The 21973-nt window shown below is 41.0% G+C and overlaps 1 protein-coding gene across 3 annotated transcripts in view; it reads left to right on the top strand.

The window, feature by feature from the left end:
- The window catches only part of MICAL3 (microtubule associated monooxygenase, calponin and LIM domain containing 3), a 205194-nt gene that overhangs the window by 56196 nt on the left and 127025 nt on the right, over positions 1 to 21973 (top strand). For 2 of the 3 annotated variants that reach the window (XM_042991469.1, XM_042991468.1), the window contains exons 1-2: positions 18659 to 18786; positions 19674 to 19736. The exons of the other annotated variant lie outside the window; for it this stretch is intronic. The gene's annotated coding sequence lies outside the window, so the exon portion shown is untranslated. Of the gene's footprint in view, positions 1 to 18658; positions 18787 to 19673; positions 19737 to 21973 lie in introns of those variants that run through there. 3 annotated transcript variants of the gene reach the window in all.

Consider the following 21973-nt stretch of genomic DNA (forward strand, 5'->3'; position numbering starts at 1 on the left):
TTCATTTCTAATTATGGAAAGAAGTATTTGACTCCTTTGGAAGTGATTTTCTGATGCCCCCTTTCAGAATTGCGGAGACAGGTCTGTTCTTCACAGATACACAAAGTTGAGTCCGAGCCCTTTTACCAGGCTGAATGAATTCACTGCCCATAGTCCAGACCACCTTTCATGGGCTTCATGGTGTTTGTTCTCCTGGAGGTATGACAGGGATGCATGGCCATCACTTGCTCCTTATAGCGCCTTTGTGTGAGCTAGGAAAATGCACTGCTTCTTCTGTGTGGATACTGCTCCTCACCAGGTGTATGGTTTGCTGAGTGGGGTTATAGGCTGGATTTCAGCCCCTGTCCAATCCCCCTTCTAACTGGGGAGTTTGCTGTGTTCTGCACACATGGTGGCCAGGGGGTGGGGAGCAGGAGCCTGGTATTTATTCAGATTCTGGAGTTTTAATGTCTGTATGGATGTATATTTGTCCTTCATTAAGTTGTTACCCAAATGGCTTTTGCTATAAGTGCTGAATGTCCTTGAGATTTCAGCTAGAATCAGGAGTACTGTTGGGAGCACAAGGGAGAAGTGGGCTCACCCTCTGCTCAATTTCCATTTAGTCCCTTTGGTTGTCTAGTTATTAAAGCATCATCTTAGGCCAAGGGACCCCTAATTCATCTTGACACCCCAATTTTTTTATCCAAACTTGTATTTAGCACCACAATACAGCACAGTTACCTATCAAGTTTAACGTTGATAGGGGCAGCATTGTAAGGAAACTGCCACTGCCCCCCACCCCCCCACCCCCACCCCAGGAATCTGTTCCTCAGTAGTGTGTGGAGCTGAACCCTGCTGATCTTGGTAATGAAATAAATGATGATATTAAATATCTAAAGTTCATAACTACTTCCTTTCTCATTGGGTGCTCTGGTCTCTCTGCAGAAGTGTGAACTTGTGTTCCATTTTTGATGCATTAGGATTCTTTGGGAGGAGGTGGGATAACTTGAGCTTTAGAGTGAGGCATTCCTGGGTTTGAGTGTTACCATCTTTTAGCTTATTAGCTGGACAAGTTAATTATCTGATTTTCTGTTTTCTTATTGCACAGTGAGAATTATAAGAGGTCTTACAGGGTTATTATGAGGACCAAACGCAAGATTTCTGTGAAGTGCCAGCATAATGCATGGCATATAGGAAAGTTCAATAAATGGAGACAGTTATTATAATCAATAAGAAATGACCACCAAACTTCTTAAGAGATGACTCCTCCTTCCAAAGCAGAGAGTATTTATAAAATCTTACTCTTAGCTTGAAATCTGATTGCTGTAACCATTCACAAGAGGGAGAAGACAATATATGGAGTTTTTAAAGTTTGTTTGGTTTACTCCTATCTTAGCTGCTTTAATGCTGGGAATAGGACATGCTCCTTGCCTCTAGAAGCTTACAGATCTGGGAGAGAGTCATATAAACTGGAGTTTATATATACTGGAGTATAATTTATACTGTAAATTTATACAGTTTATAATATATATAATTATATATATATTGTATATATATGTATATATATTATATATATTATATTATATATACACACACGTATGTATGTATATATATACATATATATGTATATATGTACATATATGTACATATATACGTACATATACACACACACATGTACATATGTATATATACATATATATTATTATATATATGTATATTATATTATGTATATATGTATTATTATGTATATATATTATATATGTATATGTATATTATGTATTATGTATATGTATATTATGTATAATATATATGTATATGTATATTATATATATTATATATGTATATATACATATTATACATATAATATACATATGTATAATTATATATATATTTATATTATATATACGTATATATATATTATATATATATACAGTTTATATATACTGGAGCATAATTTATACTGTAAATTTATACAGTTTATGATGTAAACTGGAGTCATATATACTGGAGTATAATTTTTTTAATTATTATTTTTTTAATGTTTATTTATTTTTGAGAGAGAGAGAGAGACAGAGCACAAGTGGGGGAGGGGCAGAGAGAGAGGGAGACACAGAATCTAAAGCAGACTCCAGGCTCTGAGTTGTCAGCACAGAGCCTGATGTGGGGCTTAAACTCACAAACTGCGAGATCGTGACCTGAGCTGAAGTCAGATGCCCAACCACCTAGGCTGAGCCACCTAGGCGCCCCTGGAGTATAATTTTTTTTTTTTAATGTTTATTTATTTTGAGTGAGAGGGAGAGAATGCATGAGCAGGGAAGAGGCAGAGAGAGAGGGAGAGAGAGAATCCCAAGCAGGCTCCTCACTGTCAGCACAGAGCCTAATGCAAGGCTTGGTTTCATGAACCGGGAAATCATGACCTGAGCCAAAATCAAGAGTTGGATCCTTAACCGATGAACAACCCAGGCAGCAATATACTGGAGTATAATTAAACCTTATAGGTGCTATGATAGAAGTCAGTGTGGGATATGGTAAAATAAGCAGTCTGTCTTTGATAGTGATCATCTTTTTTTTTTTTTTTTTCCCCTGCTTTGGGCTGAACTTTACAGTCAGTATAGGAGTGAAGTTGAGGGGGGAAAGCTAGACTTTGGCATTATCAAATTTAAAATCCTATCTTTGGAGGGTTGATGAGTCCTTGGAAAGACCGAGAGTAGAAGAGTTCGAGGATATTTCTCTGGTTTGCTTAAAAGTATGTTGTAAAGAAGCAAAAGGAGATAATGGAGACAGTTTAACCATTGAACTATGGTGTCATTGGTAGCTTGTTGTGTGACTCAGGACAAGTTAGTTCATCTCTCTCAATTCCTATTTTGTCTGTCAAGAGGGGGGTATTAGAATCTGTCTTCTGTACTCATAGAATTGTGCAGGGAGTAAGTAGGATGACTTATGTGAAAGTGCTTTAAGAAGCATGAAGTGCTGCCTACATGGCAGTGGGGTTGAGAGCAGTCCATAGACACACACCATTCCACTCTTTTTTTAGAGGAAGATGGCATTAAGAATCAGCTAGAGAGAAAACCTGTGGAAGTGTTCAAGACTGAGGACATGCTATTCCCTCTTCTTGTCCAGACCTCTGCTTTAAGTCACCTGCTCATAAGAGTTTCCATGACCAACTTACCTTACGGCCCCTCCTATTCTAAGTCAAGGAACCTGTACATTTCCTTCCTGGCACTCACATTTTGTAATTACATGCTTGTTCGCGTACTTGTTTATTGTCCATATCCTCCACTAGACAGTAAACTTCCCAAGGGCAGGCACTGTTTTCATTCCCCAATGTAAATTTAATGCCAAGCCTAGGGCCTGATATATACCACACACACTCAATAAATAATTTGATGAATGAAGTGAAAGGAGGCAAGACTTCTGCCTGGAAAACAGCTACTTTGGGAATGCCCAGATATACATCTCATTCTTTGGTGGGTAGACCCAGATGCAGAGGAGTATCTATACCTGAGACTGCTATAGCACCACCAGATTGCAGGTTCTAAATGCCACAGGCTGGATTTGTGTCTCATTTCTGCCCTTCCCCCACTTGTCTTTTTCATACCCATTTAGAGACCCTAAACTCAAATGTGCATTCAGGTGCACACTGAATTTGGTGAATCTGTCTCTTCAAAAGAGAAAACTACTCTGAACTATGGAACTGGCTCCAGGGAGTTGATAGCTTGCCAGGCAGGGAGCATGTGTCCTATTTGCTATTTATAAAGTATACTGCCCTGGCTCTGGTCAGAGGCCGCACCCATTGGGTTCCCAGCTGTCTATTCCCATTTCATGCCAACCAGCTCTGTGTCAGGTTCTTCCTTGGTATGTGAGGCATAGAGTAGATTTCATTCATGTATGCTGCTGGGTGCCCCCTTAGATTACTGTTCTCTTAGGACACTGAAGAGATGCCCTTTTTGGTTTATTTTTTGACTTTTTTTTTTTAATGGTGGTATAATGTATGTTCTGAAGTATACAAATCTTAAGTGTACAGCTTGACTTTTTTTGTTTACAACTCAAATTTTTACATATATAAACATTTGTATGTATCTGAGTGGGTTCATTTGGGAGTCATGCCACTATGAATTGAGGTGTGTGGGAGGGAATAAAGGATTTATTGTAGAAATTAGACATACATTTGAAGGAAGAGTTGGGAATGTGAAGGTCCAGATTAGGGTATTGGAGTCAGAGAAGAGTCACTAACCAGTCTCCCTGAAGCATCAGCATGAAAGGACAAGTCAGAGACTACAGAGAAGTCTGAGAAGCTTGCCGTGTCCATTTCTGGAGCAGGGCCACCAAAGAGAAGTTCCTGGAGAGCTTTGTGGGAAGTCATTGCCTTTGGGAAGCTACTATCCATTCCAGTCCACAGCCATGTGTCTGGTGGTGGGCCTTGGGCTCTTGTTGGGTCAGATTGTGAGTAGCGTAGAGGAGAGTAAGGACCTGCTGGAACCTGCCAGGCACCTTTGTCTCTGTCCATTACCACATTTGACAACTAAGACCTTCAGAGAGTAATGGCCACTAATTCAATTCCATCTTCTAAATCTCATGCAAGTTTTTGGCCACCTCTAACTTGGAACCCTAACTGGGGATTCTGGGGAACATAATTCCCAGCTCAACCAAGCTGACACAGCACTATCTAGATCGGGATCCCAAAGGCCCCCCTCTCACCCCTTCCCTGATGGTAACACCACCACACCACTCCCAGTCATTATTTTGACTGACTTCTGCACCGTAGATTTGTATTACATTTGTTTGTTATTGTTATACAAATGGAATCATGCAAAATGATCTTTTTTTGTGTGTCTGCCTTCGTTGCTCACCATTGATCTATGAGTTCATCTGTATTGCTGCCTGTTGCAGTAGTTCATCCCTTTTCACTGCTGCATAGTATTCCATTATATGAATATAACTGCTACTTATTTCTCTTATTGCTAGTTTTGGTCATTTGTGTTGTTTCCAGTTTGGGAATATTATGAATAAAGCTGCTATAAACATTCTTGTATTTACCTTTTGGTCAACATAGAATTTATTTCTTTTGGATGTATCCCCAAGAATAGAATTTCTGAGCTTTATGGTTAAATGTATCTTTAGCTTCAAGAACTACTGTTGAACAGTTTTCCAAAGCGGTTGTCCCAGTTTACACTGTGAGCATCTGAGAGTTCCAACTGCTCCACATACTTGACCACCCCTGGTATTATCAGTCTTTAATTTTAGTCATTCTAATGGGTGCATAATAGTATCTCAGTGTGGTTTTGGATAGGTATTCAGATGCTTTTTGGCAATTTGGATATCTTTCATGAAGTACCTGGTCAGATCTTTTGCCCATTCTTCATTGGGTGTCTGTATCTTTCTTATTGGTTTGTACAAATCCTTCACATATTCTAGATATGAGACTTTTCTCAGTTACAAATAGCCCTTTGGTTTTAATGAGGAATGTTTCTTCTGAAGCAGGGAACAGATGGGGGTTCAGGTGTCTTTGAAGAGGAAAGCCTTTGGAAAAAATTTAGTTGTTTATTGCTTTTCTCTCAGGGAATTAATATAGTGCAGGATTGGAAGTTAGCAATTAACTTCCAGGCACCCCTTCTGCTGCTTTTTAAAAGTACTAGTTATCTTGAGCATTCAAAGAATATACTTACAAACCAAAATTTAATTCATTCCATGAAGATTTGAATGTTTGTTGTGGATCTGACTCTCCTAAAAGCTAAGGATAGAAACCTGGCTATGGGGGCACCTGGGTGGCTCACTTGGTTAAGCGTCTGACTCTTGATTTTGGCTCCGGTCATGATCTCACAATTCATGAGATCGAGCCCCATGTTGGGCTCTGTGCTGACAGCAAGGAGCCTGCTTGGGATTCTCTCTCCCCACCCCCACCTCTCTCTGTCCCTACCCCACTCATGCATACTCACACTCTCTCTCAAAATAAATAGATAGATAGATAGATAGATAGATAGATAGATAGATAGATAAATAAATAAATAAATAAATAAATAAATAAATAAATAAATCTTTAAAAAAATAAGTGGTGGAGCCTCTCAAATCCTGTGGCTTTAAAAATAAATAAATAAAATTTTTGAAAGAACCCACCTTGAGGCAGGATGTACATCTAGGAGATCTAAATGTGCATCTTCACTGTTGTAGGAATCTACGTAGAGATAAGGAACTTCAAGACAATTAATTTGAAAAGAAAGGGGTATATGGGAGACATATTTAGGAAGACCAAATAGGAACATATCTTGTACTATCCTGCATTCCCTGCAGTACTTAGCACAGAATAGTCCCCATCTCCCTTTTTTCCAGCAATGAGAAGAACTTGGGGAGTAAGACGGACGTGGGGGTGGACACCTGGAATTCTGGCTTCGGTGGGTGGCAGTTTTATAGTAGGGTTGCAGTTCAGGTGGAGGGACAACTTTGGAAGAGAAGATGAAGAGTTCTGTTTTGAGCACCTGAGTTGGAGGTAACCTAACATATTCTGATGGAGATGTCCAGGAGGTAGTTACAAAAATGGTACAAAATGAAACAAATGAGCAAAGGTCCAAGGACAGAATCCTGGGTGCTCTTTGTATTTATAAGTGTGGCAGAAGTCAGAGGGGTGTCCTGAGAGAAACCAGGGGAGGAGAATGCAGTTGTATAATCCTTTGTCTTTTGCGGGATTGGCTTTCTGGTTGCTCTTCATGGAGTCACACTTCTTTCTTGGGGTATTCCATCTCCCAAGTCAGGCTAGCTATAGGAGGGCATGCACATCCGGGGGTGCGGAAGGGGAGTATGGTAAAATGCACTCAGGGGATGGTATTTCATTTCTGAGCAATTCATTTGTGTATTGGGAAGTTGGAGACCTTTAGTCTTCTAACCTGTTCTAATTTTCTGACTCTACTGTCCCTTCATTGCTTCTTTTGTTTTTATTCTGCACATGAAGAAAAATTGACAGCTTCTGGCCGACAACCTCTCAGCATTAAAAGACATCTGTAAAACCCTGCAATCCCATGGGTAACATCAGTTAAGGTGCCTATATATTTATGTTTTTAAAAATGGTCAAGGGAGCCTGGATGGCTCAGTTGGTTAAGCATCTGACTTTGGCTCAAGTTAGGATCTCATGGTTTGTGAGTTCGAACCCCACATTAGGCTCTGTGCTGACAGCTCAGAGCCTGGAGCCTGCTTCGGATTCTGTACCTCCCTCTTTCTACCCGTCCCCTGCTTGTGTTCTCTCTGTCTCTGAAAAATGAATAAACAAAAAAAATTAAAAATGGTCAAAGCATTTTTTTTTCATAAATTATGAAATTATTTCTTTCATTTGATTGGTGATTTGGAAAATTATTGGATTTGGGGTTCACAACCCATTATTTTACACTGTGCTTTTGAAAGCACGCAGCTGTCAGGAAGAAGTGATGGTGCCTGCTTCAAGATTAACTGAAATGTGTTTGATTCCTTTTCTGTAGCACTCAAAATCTGTTCTGATGATAAGAGATTTGTGCAGTAGTGCTACTGAGACATTGTTGGGGGAGGGTGCCAGGAGATGTAAACAGATTAAGGGATTCTTCATTTCAGTTTGGGAAGCATTATTCTCAGTATTAGTTACTTCTTTAAAAAAATTGTGTAAGTTTCCAGGTCTCCAAGCCAAGCCCAGCCAAGTACTTTTCGGGCAAGATGGCTGTGACTGCCTTTCTGTGGCTTGCTCAGAGTTCCTTTCATGTTGCTGAATTGGCAGCAATAGCAAATGGATACTAACCTCTTCATATCCATCAGCCTCTTAAACCTGACTAAACGAGAATCATCTTCGGGTTTGGGAGTTATTAAAAACCAACCCCCTCTGAAGTGATGGAAATGTTCTGAAACTGGATTTAGTGGTGGTAATTGCATAGCTTGGTAAGTTTACTAAAAATCATTGAATTGTACACTTACAACAGGTGAATTCTTAGTGTATGTAAGTTATAACTCACCAGAGTTGTCTAGAAAAACATCCCCTCCAATCCTGAGCACTGCACCATTTCTCCTGCCTAAGTGCTATTCCTTTGGGGCAGCCAGAGCCCTATTTGATGTCCTTGTGGCTCTTGGCCAAGTCCTGCAGGGTTCTGTCAGGAGTTTGGCCCAGCTTGTGGCTGTCACCTGGCTCCTCTCCACTTGCTCTGCTCAGTGCATCCAGCACCTAACTTGGCTGGGCTACCTACCAGGAATAAGCCCAGCCCATTTTTGTTTCTTTTGCCAGGCTAAAAGGTGAGAAGCTCAGGCTCTCTAGGGCCCAGAGGCCAGTTACTCAGTTTGTGGTTTATTCTGATCTGGTGTCTCTTATTTTCCCTTGCTGTTGGGCCATTTTATTGCTCTGTTAACACCTGGGTTACAGGACAAGCAGGGTATTTCAGTGAAACTATAATCTTGGATTATGACCATTTCTCGACAGTTCCATTTGAAAATTCAGTGGGAGAGAAGGTTAACTAATGATTCCAGTTATCTGTGTATTCTCTAACCTCTTTACCCTCTTTTGCTTTCTTTCCCAGATTGTCTAGATGATTGAAAATGAGGTAAAAAGTTTCCCTGCCTTCACCCCAAATGCCACTCTACCCAGCTGGATTGTAGTAATATGAAACAAGTTTGGTTCGCTGATTATTACTAGCTTTCTCTTCAGGAGCCATAAGCTTCATAATGGCAATGATCTTGTCCACCTTCACTGTTATGGGTCAGCACTTGTCACACACTAGGTTGTTAAAAACCAAATTTGCTGTTACTAACAGGAATTGAGGCTTTAATATGAACAAGTGTGTTAAATTACCCCATGGGAGGTAGGCAGTCAAAACACAAAAAGAGGTGCCACCCCTCCCCCCCGCCCCTTTTTGATGTCATCCTAGTGTGAAACTTACTGAATTCCTACTGCCCTCACACTGTACTTGGAAGTGCTCTGGGGCTTCCAGTCAGATGTCTCCTGAAATATAAGGTTGCTTAATTAAGAGTCTTTTAACACAAAGTCTTTATGTCTGTAATGTCCAGTGTCTGGATCAATTATGTATTTAAGTTGAACAGAATACATTCACTTGTTTTCTATCCCAAAGTGAGTGATATTTCTAAAGGTGGTATACTCAAAAGGGGAACCCGAGGTTCCCCAGAGGGTGAGATATACCCACATCAGCTTATAATGCTTGGTATTGAGTGGTCCTGACTCATGGCTACAGGCATAGATAGAAGTCTTCCAGTTTGTGAAAGGGCAGATGGCATCCTTTGGTTCCCTTCCTCATAAGGATGGCTTCCCTGGAGTTGCATCTGCCTAAGCCAAATGGTGAGAGGGTGAAGCATAAGTGGCACTTTGTAATATCCCCTAGGGAGCATTTGGGTTCTCTCAGATTTTAGATTTCAGTCCATGGAACAAGCCAAAACATTTACCTTCTGTGTGTGCCAGAGCCAGCAGGTCAATTAATGGTAGTCCTACGTCTGTAATAAATTAGGCAAGGGTTTTAGAAAATCAGGTGGCCGGCAAGGAACAGCTTGTAACCTGAAAGAAACTGCTGCTGCTGAACCAGAGAATGATGCCTGGTGGCAGCACCGGGCCTCTTGGCCATTAGCTGTTGGCATTTTGGGACAAGGGTGGATGGGGAATATAGCTTTTAGGCCCTTTGGGGGCTATACCACCTAAACTCATTGGCAATGAAATAAGATTAATTAGTCTTCTATAGAAAAACTTTGGTAGGTTTTTCTGGGCTGGCTTTGAGCCCAGAGCAATTGGAATTTTGGAACCCAAAGGTTTCATGGCAGTTGATTTTTGATGATTGGTCTTTGGGAGAAAAGAAACTAATGTTTCGGCAGTACTTCAGCACCCCCTTGGTCAGGGTTGGGGGTCATCCCCAGGGCAGGGGACGGGGTAAGTAGAGAGCAGTTGTGGGCTATATACTTTCAAGAGCCTGCCAGAGTATAGCTTGGGGAATTTGTATTATTCCTTAAACATAAAAAAGAAAAGCTTGTTGTTATCCGCTTTCTTTGGATGTTTCATTTCTAACTAAATGGACTCTTTACCATGTGAAGGAGTTAGAGATACAGCTGTGGGAGTGATCATCTGATGTCAGAGCTCAACAAGAATCAGAGTAGAGTGAGGGGTTGGCCTTCAGCATTTGATGCAGAGAAAACTTCTGTTTCTAAAAAAGGAAAGGAAAGGAAAGGAAAGGAAAGGAAAGGAAAGGAAAGGAAAGGAAGAAAGAAAGAAAGAAAGAAAGAAAGAAAGAAAGAAAGAAAGAAAGAAAGAAAGAAAGAAGGAAGGAAGGAAGAGAGAGAACTTCTGTTTTGCTGGGGAAATTATGCCTAAGTCCCCCATACTCTTAAGCTAATTCGGAAGGGAACGTATATTCTATAGGGCTTTGATTTAAGATTAGCCCTCTCAGAGAGAGGAACCCTTTTGCACTGCTGGTGGGAATACAAACTGGTGCAGCTACTCTGGAAAACAATATGGAAGTTCCTCTTTTTGATGAATTTTTAATTTTTATTAAAAATAGAACTACCCTATGACCCAGCAATTACACTACTATGTATTTATCCAAAGGATATACAGGTGTGCTGTTTCGAAGGGACACATGCACCCCAGTGTTTATAGCAGCACTATCGACAGTAGCCAAAGTATGGAAAGAACCCAAATGTCCATCGACTGATGAATGGATAAAGAAGATGTGTGTGTACACACACACACACACACACACACACACACACACACACACACACACACAATGGAGTATTACTCGGCAATCAAAAAGAATGAAATCTTGCCATTTGCAACAACGTGGATGGAACTAGAGTGTATTATGCTAAGCTAGAGTAGTCAGTCGGAGAAAGATAAATATATGACTTCACTTGTGCAATTTAAGATACAAAACATGAACATAAGGGAAGGGAAGCAAAAATAATATAAAAACAGAGAGGGGGACAAACAATAAGAAACTCTTTATATAGAGAACAAACTAAGGATTGCTGGAGGGGTTGTGGGTGGGGACATGGGCTAAATGGGCAAGGGACATTAAGGAGGACACTTGTTGGGATGAGCACTGGGTGTCATATGTAGGGTTCTACTGAATTCTACTCCTGAAATCATTATGACACTATATGCTAACTAACTTGAGTGTAAAAAAAAAAAAAAAAGAAAAAGAAAAAAAAAAGATTAGCCCTCTCAGTTTATTTCTGCTTTGGAGAGAACAAACTGAAGTTTTTTCCATGAAAATAGTTGGAAAAACCATAGCCTTGGAGCCTGGTAGCCCCACTCCTTTCTGTGGCCTGGAGTCAAGGCAGGCCTAGTTGGTTCACTTTGGAGTTGAGATGGAGGGGGCACATCTACCTTGCTGGAGAATTAAGACCTTTTTCCTTTATTAGCTGTCAACCTCCTGAAACAGCTTCATCTTACCACTCCTGTGTTATAGCCAGTTTTCTCAGAAGAGTGGATGCTTTACTTGCTTTGTTTCATCCTTCTTTCCCCTTTCCTGTCTCCAAGAACCCTATGGGGCATCTGGTGACTGCTTTTTCTTTAGACTCTAACTTTGGGAGCTTTAAAAAATGGACATTTTCTGTGACTTAGGGATCATTTAGTATCTGAAAAAGGTAAATATCATTCTGGGATGTGAATTGAAAGTAGTTGTCCTTTTTATAATCAGGAACTGTGCAGAGATGCCTTAGGGAACTCAGCTTTGACCACTTTTAGGGTATCCTTCTCTTACACCCTAAATCAATAACAAGTTAATAACAAACTAATTGTCATACAAATACCTTTTCTTCTTTTGAATGCTTCTGTGATATTAAACATTGTGTCCCAAGTAAGCCTCTCATTTGTCTTTTTCCTTCTTTCCTCGCACTTGCTTTTCCACTAGCATGTGTAATAAGTGCAAGTGTAAAGATGAATTATTTTTCCTACTAGCTTAGCATTACAAGAGTAATGGGTAGGCAGACATGGACATAATTCCAGAACTGTTGGTAACTGTTGAAAGGGAAGTATGTACCAAAGTGAGAAGGAACACAGAAGAGGAAGTGATTAACTTTGGCAGGGGGTTTGGGTAGGTAGGGTCATTTCAGTGTAGTCTGGAATGATGAACAGGAATTTCAAATGGACAGGGGGTGGGGAGGAAGGACGTATTAGGTGAAGGAGAATGACATGAACAAAGTTGATGAGGCTCGTAAGAATGTGGTATATCCCAGTAACTGCAGGTGTGACTAAAGAAAATGTTTTGTGTTTGGAAGGGTAGGAAATAAGGCTGGTGCTAGATCTTGATGGACCTTTTGAACCTTGTTGATGGTTTGGATTATTTCCTAAAGACAGTGGAGAGCTGCAACAGGATCACATTAGAGGCAAAGAATCATATTTGCTCTTAAACAAGAACACTTTGGCACTCATGGAAGATGGATTGGAGGGGATTTAAGATTAAAAGGCTATTGTAAATAGTCCAAGGTAGAAATCATGGGTGCTTTCACCAAGATAATGGTAGGGAAATGAACTCTATAAATAGAGGACCTAGAGAGTTAGAATCCATGGGACTTTGCTTTTGGTGAGCAGATTGAGAGGTGAAGACAGAGAAGGGTCTGAGATGGCCCCAGATTTCCATTTGGTCAGTGGATGGTTGTGGCATTCGACTGTATAAGAGGGTGTGAATTGGGGGAAAGAGAACAGCAGTTTTGGACTCTTCACTCTGAGGTAATATGGGATGTCAAAGTGAAGATGTTTAATAGCATTTGGACCTCAGGAGCAAGGTCACAAAAGATAAAAGTTTAAGGGCCATCCAATTTTATGAAAGAGAGGGGCCGATGGTCACTGGAGCCACTTGAGAGAGCTGAGCAACAATGAGAATAGTAGTAGGAGAAGCAGGAGACAGAACCAAGGAAGGGGCAGAATCTAGGAAGAGCTACTGAGAGAGAACAAGTAAGATAAGTGTTGTAGTGTCTGAGCCTTTCACAATTAGGAAGCCATAGTCGACCTCAGTGGAATGATGGAGACAGAAGCCGGATTGGAAAAGGAATGAAAAGATGGACAGAGGAGTCATTAAGGAGTCATGAAGTGGTAACAAAAGAGTAGACTGCTCTTTCGGGAGGCTCAATTACGAAAGCAAGAGGGAGAGGTTGGTAGATTAAAGGGCATACAGGTTAAGTGGTGTGTGTGTGTGTGTGTGTGTGTGTGTGAGAGAGAGAGAGAGAGAGAGAGAGAGAGAGAGAGAGAGAGACAGAGGGGGACATGTTTAAGATGAGAGAGACTCCAGCATATTGGCAGGTTAAAGGAGAAGAAATAAGCTGGTAGTATGGTGATGATGCTTTACAACACATGAATGTACTTAATGCCACCAACTGTACACTTAAAAATGGTTGAAATGGAAAAAAAAAATGTATGCTAGTAGACGGAGCCAGATTCAGAGGAGAACCCAGGGGATGGCCTGGACAGCCTCTGGCTGGTGGAAACTTTCTCTGAGATGGGGGAGCAGGATGGTGAGGGCATCTTTTGCTCTTTTCTTGACGATGTGAAAGGTGAGGGCACTGGGAATGGAAGAGGGGATGGAATAGGGGACCTGAGAACACAGAGCCAGGTGTACAGGAACCAGTGTGGGTTCCGTGAAAGAATTGCTGGGCGGGATCCAGACCCCACCTATGGTTGGACATGATGGTGCAACATAGCCACATCAGTCTGCACGGCTGACTTTTTTTTCTCTCCAGCAGTTCAGAAGAGTTGTTTTTGCCCCATCTTCATTCCACTTCTAAAGCTGGTATTTCAAGTATCTAGCTATCTGTCTTTATTTGCCTCCCTACCTCTCCACCTAATCTCTAGGCAACCTTATCAGAAGCTGGTGAATAGTGAAATGCACAATAACCCTTCGGCTCCCCTTTGTTATCCTGTCCTGAGTGAAGAAGTGCTGGCTTTTCAGACACCCTGGGCTTAAGACAGGTTTATGGTTTTCTGATACAGATTTTTAAAAAACACGTATAACTTGGATTTAAAAATATTACGGGTCCTTCACTTACCCCTCTAGGGAAGTGAGCTGGGGGCTGTTGTATATAGCATTTCATGACACTGATACCACTCTTTTTTTCTAGAAACTAGTTTCTTTTCATAGGGGGCAGTTACTTTGAACCTATTTGGCTGTTGAAAACAAAGCTGTCTCCAGGTCTTGGCTCCTGTCCTCCTCTCCTCTAGTGCTGGCAAGAACAGGTCCTCAGCTGGGTGCAGTGGCCTGCTGGGCAGAGCATGTGTAAGGCAGGCCTGGAGCAAATAGTGGTCATGAAGAAGGAGCAGATAATCCAGAGGACCAGAGGGTAGAAGCCACCTGGATTTGCCTTGTGGGATTCCCTCATCTCTGTGTGTGTATTCCTAAGAACTCCCAACCTGATGGCGCTTGCATAAAGACACTCAATCCATTTTCATTTGATATGACTTATGTCTCAAATCCTAACACTAAATTCTGCCTCAATCCTCAGACGTCTGGGCAGGCTGGAGAAGTTTATTTACCTATCCACTTATTCATTCAAGAGATAATTATTGTATACATGCTATGAACTGGGCACTTCCCTAAGCACAGTAATATGCCAGTGAATAAATTGGCAAAAATCTTTACCCTGATAGAGCTTACATTCTAGAGAGAATGATAGACAATGAATAAATAACATTTATGGTATGTCAGGTTGTGCTTCGGGGAAAACCAAGAAGAGAAGGTAAGCAGGGCGGGGAGTCAGTTTTAAAGAATGTGGTCAGGGAAGGCCACATGAAAAAGATGATATTTGGATAAATCCCTAAGAGTAGTAAGAGAGTAAATTGTGTTCATGTCAGCTCCCATTAGAAGATTTCTGCCCTTGGAGGCAGAGTTGTTGTTTTTTTTTCCCTTTGTTCACTGTATTGTTCCAGAGCCTAGAAAAGTACTCAGCATGTAATAGATGCTCAGTATTTTTGAATGCATGAATGATCTGAGGGAGGAGTATTTTAGACAAAGGGAGCAGCTAATGCAAAGGCTGAGGTGTGTGTCTGGTGTGTCTGAGGAACAGCAAGAGGCTAGTCTGGCCGAGGGGAAGTGCAAGATGGGTTAGCAGTAGAGGATGTGAGAAGATGACGTAAGATCTTGTCAGGGCCCCATGAGACCATTTTAGGGGTCCATTAGGTCAAAACTACTTTCACAATAATACAAAGATGACCTTCTTTGCCTTTTCCACTTTTGTATATTCATGAATGTACAATGGAGTTTTCTACAGGCTACATGATATGTGTGTGTTGCAACAGATGGAATGCAGAAAGCAGATCTGAGAATCTGTCTTCATAAACCAGATATTAAGGAGATTTGCAAAAATGTAAAACATTACTCTTCTCACTAAATTTTTGTTTTGGAAAATATTTGGGTTTTTTTTTAATATGTTAATTATGTTGCAGTGTAATGGAATGTTATTTTGAAATGAGTTCATAAGTATTGAGATTTTTTTCTGTTTTAATCTCAAATACACTAAATATGGATAGATCTTTGGGCCTTCAGTATTTTTAAGAGTATAAAGGAATCCTGAGACCAAAAATTTGTGAAGCACTGTTATAAGGCCTTGTAGAAATGTTTGCATTTTCACTAAGATGGGAGCCAAAGCCATGGCTCTGGCTGAGTCAAACAAGATGAAATTCAGTGAAAGTAGTTAAAAGATCCTGATGGGTCTTGAAAACAAAGCACATTAATATAGGGTGAGGGATACATATTTTAGAAACAGTACATCAGTAATAAAAAGACTTTGGTGTTCTACTGTACAGTATGTGTCAACAGTTTAGGGTACATTTCAGTCAAGCTCTTTACTTTTCTAGTTAGGCCTACATGCTGGAGGAGATAGACAATAAGCAAATAAGTCATATACCTTATCAAGTGATAACAAATGCAAAGAGGCAAATTAAAGCAAGGTGAGGGGGATAAAGGGTGATAGGAGACTGGTATTCTTTCATGTAAGTGGTCAGGAAGGGCTTATCTAATAAGGTGGTACTTGAGCAAAGATCTCAAGAAAGTGAGGAAGAAGCCATGTAGCCTTCTGGGTATAGATCATCAGGCAAAGAGACAGGAAGGGCAGAGACTCTGGATGGCAGCCTGCTGGAGGTGCTTGATGAACAGGAAGAGGCCAGTCTGGCTAGAGCCTAAGGAGCATAGGGGAGAGTGATAGGACGTAAACAAGGAGTTGGGAGTGGGAGCAGGTCACTCAAGCCCTTATCATAGGCCTTTGTAAGGACTTTGGATTTAACAATGAGGTGGGAAGCCATTGGAGCAGAGGTATGTCACCGCATTTGACTACATTTAAGTGAATACTAGCGCTGCCATATGGAAAATATTCGGTGATGGGGGAGCGGGATTTGGACAGTGGAGGCTGAGAGAAGCTATCGTAGTAATCCAAGTAAGATATGATGGCGACTTTGATGAAGGTGGTAGAGGAGGAGATGATGAAAAATGGTTGGATTGGGGCTGTATTTTGAAGATAGACTGAAGTTGCTGAGGAATTGACTCTGAGATGTGACAGAAATTAGGATAATTCCAAGGTTTTTGGATTGAGTGACTAGGTGGATGGTGGTGTCGTTTGCTGAGATGCAGAATACTAAGGAAGAAGCAGGTTGAGGGTAGGAATGGGAACCATAAGCTTGGTTTTGTGTATGTTAAGTTTGAGTTGCCTGTCAAATATCCAAGTAGAAATGTCAAATAAGCAATTGGTTATACAAGTTCAGAAGGGAGAAAATAAATATTTGAGTGTCATCAACTATCTCTACTATAAAATGGTACTTAAAGCCACGGGTCTGGAGAATTTTCAAAGTGGATTGTATCTCATTAATGGGTCATGAAATCAGTTCAGTGGGGATCAGCAATTTTTTTTAAATAAATGGAATAGAAAACATCAGAATATCTCAGTAGTAAGGGTAGATTGTATCTTGTGAAAGTTTTTAAAAATTATATATTTATAGAGAGGTAACTGTGTATACAATTAAAAAAATTTTAAAGCCACTGGTGTTTAGGGAGTAGATGTAGGTTGAGAAGAGTACCCAAAGACTAAGTGATCCTGTGGCCATTTCAACATGCAGCGGATGGTGATATGTGAGGATCCAGCAGAGGATATGGGGAGTGGCTAGTGAGGCAAGAGGAGAACCAAGAGAGTGATGTTCTAAAGGTGAAAAAGAGGGGGTGATCAGCTATGACTCATCTGTAGATCGGTTGAGGAAACTAGGATTGAGAGTTGACTGTTGGATTTGACAGTGTGAAAATCATGTATGTTTTTGATGAGACATTTCCTTGGAGTGGTGGAGATGAAGCTAATTGCTGTAGGTTCAAAAGAGAGTGGGAGAGGGACACCTGGTTGGCTCAGTCGGTTGAACATCTGACTCCGGCTCAAGTCATGATCTTGTGGTTTGTGAATTTGAGCCCCACATTGGGCTTGCTGCTGTCAGCCTGTCAGCACAGAGCCTGCTTCAGGTCTTCTATCCCGGTCTCTCTGTCCCTTCCCTGCTTGTGCTTTCCCAATAAATAAATTAATTAATTACTTAATTTTTAAAAAGTAGGAGAAGAGAAAGTTGTAACCTCAAACAGACAGTTCTTTCTGGGAGTGGAGTAAGCTAGTCAGAGGAGATGGGACGGAGCAGGTTTTTTAAAGATGAGAGGTTTTACGTTGATGGAAATAGCTCAATTTGGAGGAGGACGGGGCTGATGTAGGAGAGAAGAGACCAATAAAAGGGAGGCAGTGTTGTTGAGTAAGAGGGGGTGGGATTGGGTGCACAGATGAAGGGTTGCTTTAGATAGGCAGGTGGATAGTTGTCTGTTCACTGTCACAGGAGGAAAGGCAGATGAGATGGGTGTAGACTTAATGATAGGAGCTTGTGAAAGAATGCTAAAAAAGGTGAAGAAACTGAAAACTCCATCAAAATAGAAACAGTTGAAAGAACTAAGGAGAATGTGTAGGGATGTGTAGAATGTGTAGATAGATATTTGGAAGGTTGTTCTGTAAAAGAGAGGAGCTAATTTGGTTCTGGATAACTCTAAGAGGTAAATTTTGGACCACTGGGTACAAAACTATGGGCAGAATGATTTTGGTTTTCTACATAGAAACTCAGTCCTTGGGAAATTAACAAGGTGATTAGCAAGCTGATCGAGGATTATGAAGACTACTTCTTAAGGTAGAAATTTGCCTGTTATTGGAGCTGTTTGTGTGTTATGTATGGTATATAGAAGATACAAGTGTGGGATGACTGGCTAGATTCGATGATCTTACAGGTCCTACCCAGCCTTGACCATTGTGTATTTTGTGATTCATGGCAACTGGTAGTAGGCAGACTAGACAACTGAGAAACCCCAGATTCTTTTCCAGGTTAATCTCTTGCCAGTTGTTTGTACGTTCTGGCCATGCTTTTGTTTGTTTGTTTTGTTTACAAAAAAATTTTTTTAATGTTTACTTATTCTTGAGCAGGGGGGAGGGACAGAGAGAGAGGGAGACACAGAATCTGAAGTAGGCTCCAGGCTCTGAGCTGTCAGCACAGACCCCAATGCAGGACTTGAACTCATGAACCGTAAGATCATGACCTGAGCCTAAGTTGGACACTCAACCGACTGAGCCACCCAGACGCCCTTGTTCTGGCCACACTTTAGCTGCGGGTCTGCCCCTGGGAGAGGGAGATAATTAAGATGTGACAGAGCAAGTGTCTTTATGAGACCTCAAATTTTCCCCAGCAGGTCTAAAGTCATCTTTATGGGGGTATTTATGTCCCTTGGACTGCCACAGCTTTGGTGTTCTCAGAGCCCCTGTGCTGCAGTGGCCCTCCACCTCACCCTGCACATCTACCAGATGGATCATTTCCTGAGGGTAGGTAGCTTGGTGCCTCTTTAGTCAACAAAACCTCATTGAACATCTCTTTGTGCCTAGAACTGGGACATAGTACTGAGCAAAGTAGATTGGAGCCCACCCTTGTGAAGACGAACAGCTTTTGGTTGTGCTTTCCCACAAACTCAGTGAGCCTTTCACCCTGTCCGAGGCCCTTCATCACCCTGTCTGAGGCCCTTCATCACCCTGAGAGCCTGAGTCATAGCAGTGCTCTCAGATTATAGGGCAGGGAGCTGTTGATTTTTTGGTCTCTTTGTAGCTCAGCTTTGTACTCTTGGTAGTAGGTAGGTTGAGGTTCATCCCCTGTCCTGCCCTGAGTTCTTACAATGCTTGGAATGGCATTAGATGATTTGAAAATTGTTTGTAATCGACTCCTCAAAGGTGTTGCTGTTGGCTAGAGTGCTAGAGCCTACCGAAGAATGCAGACTGATAAGAACTCTGTTAGTACTATTTTAGTCACCCAGCCTTTCAGCAGCCAATGGGAACAATTACTGTGAAACCAGACCGCCCTTGCTTCCATTTATGAAAGGGCTCCATTTCAAAGGAGCAGATGGCAGCGATAAATTGTGAGAAAAAGAATCCTGTATTGTGTGTCCTTACTAAATTTACTTGAAGCTGCATGTCTTTTGGGAGCTGGACAGCTATCTTCCTAGCAGACAGGGTCTGCCTCTGGTCTGTGTGTATATCTGCAGGTTCTGGCTCTCAGGCAGCCAGGGGCCGGAAGCATGCATTCTGTTGAGCTTTTATTTCTCAAGCTATATTCTCAGGTGGTTTTTCGCAGTGGATGAGGTCTTGGGCTCTGAAGGAGATGCAAATCATGGCTGCACTCCTTTCTTGCTGTGTGACCTTTAAACCTCTTTAACCCACAGTTTCCCCATCTGCACATGGAGATAATAGATTCTACTTCAGGATTGTGGCGAAGATGAAATGAGGTGAGCTATGGATCTGACAGTATGTCAGCTATTTGTACCCTTAGTGATGGAAATCCTTATTTTGTAAACAAGATGGAACTCCTCCATCTTTCCTGTATAATAGATCTAAGTTTGGCAAGAACTTCCTGACACAACCCTTATTCCTCTAGCCCCTCCATCAGTGCCATCATCACACCTTCCAGAACAGATAGAATAGAGAGGGTACAAAGTGGTGATGGAACAAAGTCAGTTCTGAAGCATTTTTCTTTCAAAAATCAAAACTCTCTGAGCACTCTAGTTTTCTTGTATAGTAGCCATTTATTCAGCCTGAGTATATAACCTCTTGTTGCTGCGTTTATAAACGACTGGGTGGTAATAACAGTACTCCCATTTACAGGGTCCTGCCCTGTTCCTGGAACTGCTATACATTTTACAGTCATTAACTTCAGTTTTTGCAAAGCTCTGTGATTCTATGGGTGTTATTTCATTTTACAGATGAGGAAACTATGAGACTGGGCCTCGGGCATTAGCCTTTTTTGGTTGGCAGGGGAGGGGCATATCCTTCTTTTAACTCCTTGTTTTTCTGGTTTATTTGAGGCAAGCATCAGCATTGGCATCAGCCATTGTGTTTATTGGGTGTTTGGACTTGCTGCTCTTGAAGAAATAGTTTGTTAGCAAAGAGTAAAATTAAAAAGTTAGATATAACATAGGGGTTAGGGCCATACCAGTTCTTTCAGAATTGGAAACTTAGAGAAGAACCCAGAGATCATCTTGTCCAGTCTGTTTCTCATGTCCCTCTAGAGAGGGCCATTCCATAACCAAGGAAAGGGTGCTGTGAGAATTCATAGCAAAAGTGCTACATTTTTTTAATTAAAAAAATTTTTATTCATTTTTTCCCATTTTTAATTTTATTTTTTTCATTATGATAAATTTGTTCTTTAATCCCCACCCCCTATTTCACCATCCCCCCACCCACCTACCTCCCCTCTGGGAAAAAAGAAAATTAATAAACACATTTTCAATAGAAAAAATAAATGACACATTTAATTTGTAAAAATTACCAAAAAATTACCGAAAAAGTCCCCCAGGAATTGTAATAACTAGATACTTAGTATAATATGTTTTTTAAAAGTGAAAAACAGAATAAGTATTGATTTTTTTAGAGCAAGTGACTATCAAAAATGGGCAGGAAAATATGAGAAAGAACCTTAAGAAAGGAGATATAAAAATGTTGAAGTTAAAAACTGGATGGTTTGAACAGCTGATTAGAGAAAATCTAAAGATACACATTAAGGGATTATCTAGAATGCAGTATATTGAACAAGGGAAAAACATTTTTTAATTTAAGTATAATTAGCACACAGTGTTATATTAGTTTCAAGTGCACAATATAATGATTCAGCAATTCTATATATTTCTCAGTGCTAATCAAGGTAAGTATACTCTTAATCCCCTTTACCTATTTCACCCATCTCCCACGCACCTCCCCTCTGGTAATCACTAGTTTGTTCTCTGTATTTGTCTGGTTTTTTGTTTGTCTTCCTGTTTATTTGTTTTTTTTCTTAAATTCCACATTTGAGTGAAATCATATGGTATTTGTGTTTCTCCGACTGATTTCACTCAGCACTATACTCTAGATCCATCTATGTTGTTGCAAATGGCAAGATTCCATCCTTTTTTATGGTTAAGTAGTACTCCATTGTATATATACACCATATCTCTATCCATTCATCTGTGGATGGACACTTAGGTTGCTTCCATGTTTTGAAAAGTGCTAAATTCTTGCTATTGCTCTTCTTAGATCATCACTCCCTATCCAGGCTTACTATTGCATTTTTAGATACAACTTTTTGGTAGCACAGTAGAAATCTCCTCTATAGCATCTATCCATTTCTCCTCCATGGTCCTTCAGCCATGCAGGCCAAGGCTTTTCCCCAGGATCCACCCTTCCAATGTGGAGCTTCTGGGCTCTCATACAGAATCTCCTCAAGGGGTTCTGTTCCCCTCATCAGCTCTATAGAAACAGTGTTTTCACTACAGGTCAGGCTATAGCTACAAAGACCTGGTCTTTGTACTAAGGAGGCTTTTATTGGAGGAGAGAGCCATTTAAATAATGTCTGCTCAATGACAGTTGCAGATGAGTAATACCATGTGACTAAAGAGCAGATCCACGGAATGAGGAGGGACATGGAGGTAGGGGTGGGGGCAGGGGTGGGGGCTGGTTTCCTGTTTCCTTAGCATGTTGCCGAATGTCATTT

Source organism: Panthera tigris, chromosome B4 (assembly GCF_018350195.1).
Source record: "Panthera tigris isolate Pti1 chromosome B4, P.tigris_Pti1_mat1.1, whole genome shotgun sequence".
NCBI classification, from domain to species: domain Eukaryota; kingdom Metazoa; phylum Chordata; class Mammalia; order Carnivora; family Felidae; genus Panthera; species Panthera tigris.